The sequence below is a fragment of the Pteropus vampyrus genome, unplaced genomic scaffold (genome assembly GCF_000151845.1).
Source record: "Pteropus vampyrus isolate Shadow unplaced genomic scaffold, Pvam_2.0 Scaffold50, whole genome shotgun sequence".
Classification (NCBI taxonomy): Eukaryota; Metazoa; Chordata; class Mammalia; order Chiroptera; family Pteropodidae; genus Pteropus; species Pteropus vampyrus.
Genome location: NW_011888831.1, coordinates 4,810,301 through 4,811,943, shown reverse-complemented (window position 1 = coordinate 4,811,943; position 1,643 = coordinate 4,810,301). Strand labels below are relative to the sequence as shown.

The following is a 1,643-nucleotide window of genomic DNA, read 5'->3' as shown; positions in this document are numbered from 1 at the left end:
AGCTAAACACCTGGTCTGGCCGAGCCCACCATAAGGGGCCAGGGCCTGTGCAGGTGGAGGAACAGGCAGCCCTTTGGGGAGACTTTTACCTCCTTTGGAGCCAGCTAAGTTCTCTAGGCCAATCCTTGCAAATGAAATTGAGTTTCATGAAGAGCTTGTCTCTCTGCAGAATTTTTCCATTCGTTCATTCTACAACATTTAATTGGGTACTGACTATATGCCAGGCCCTGGAGGTACTGGGATGAGCAAGGTAGGAGGCGGCCTCACCCTCATTACCGCTACTAGGTAATAATAAGAGATAGTACTTCTCTTACTCTGCCAGATACTCTTCTAAGGGCTTGTCACATGGTAATTCATTCAGTCCTCCTAACAACCCTATGGGGTTGGTACTATTGTCATCCCTCTTTTACAGATGGGGAAACTGAGGCACAGAGTGGTTAAGTACCTTGCTCAAGATCGTTCAGCTAGTTAGTTGTGGAGCTAAGATTTGAACCCAGGCAGCCTGGTTCTGAGCATCCTAGCTGTTAACCACTGTGCTACATCAACCCCATAGAGTTTATGACCGTTCTAGGAAGGCAAGATGGACAAGAACAAGTAAATACAATAATTCCAGAAAGAGACGAAAACATAAAAAGCAAGACGAGGGGCAGGGCGAATAGGGCACTACAAGAGCTAGCGGGGAGGAAGTGAGAAGGCAGCTATTTTATTTTGGATACACAGCATAAGCCTCTACGAAGAGGTGAATTTGAGCTTAAACCATGACGAGAAAAAATCAGATCTGGCGGAAAGTGTCCCAGGCAGAGGGAGCAGCATGGACGAGGTACTGGGTTGGCAAGAAGGCGGCGTAAGCAAGAACAGAAAGAAGGCCAGGGAGGCATGTGAGGGAGAGGACCCCACAAATGACCCTTCACAGCTTTGTGGCCTGGCCCTTGCTGGGTCTGTAGAGTGGGGGCTGTCCCACCCTGCTCCTTGGATTAACTTGAGTCCCCCAAAATAGGAGGAGGCAATTTTTTAAATTATTTTTTAATTTGTGGTAAAACATACATAACATAAAATTTACCATTTTAACTATTTTTAAGTGTACAGTTCAGGGGCATTAAGTTCATTCATATTGTTGTGCTACCATCACCGCCATCATCTCTAGAACTTTCTCATCTTGCAAAACTGAATCCCTGTACCCTTTAAACATTGACTCTCCATTCCCACCCACTCCAACCCCTGGCATCCACCATTCTATGTTTTGTTTTAATGAACTTGACTACTCTAGGTACTCATATAAGTGGAATCATACAGTATTTGTCCTTTTGTAACTGACTTATCTCACTTAGCATAATGTCTAAAAGGCTCATCCGTGTTGTGTAGCACGTGTCAGAATTTCCTTCCTTTTTAAGGCTAATATTCCTTTGTATGTAAGTAACACATTTTGTTGATCTCTTCATCTTCTGGCATCAGACACTTGGGTTACTTCCACGGTTTAGCTATAGTTTTTCTATAAATATGGGTGTGCAAATATCTCTTCGAATGCTTGCTTTCAATTCTTTGGGGCATATGTCCAGAAGTGGAGTTTCTAGATCATGTGGCAGTTCTGTTTTTAATTTTTGGAGGAGCTGTCATCCTGCTTTCCAAAAATGGGCAGCTGCACC

The 1,643-nt window shown here is 44.1% G+C and overlaps 1 protein-coding gene across 9 annotated transcripts in view; it reads left to right on the top strand.

Annotated features, from left to right (window-relative positions):
- The window catches only part of RPH3AL (rabphilin 3A like (without C2 domains)), a 159,805-nt gene that overhangs the window by 77,321 nt on the left and 80,841 nt on the right, over positions 1–1,643 (top strand). The window lies entirely within an intron of this gene.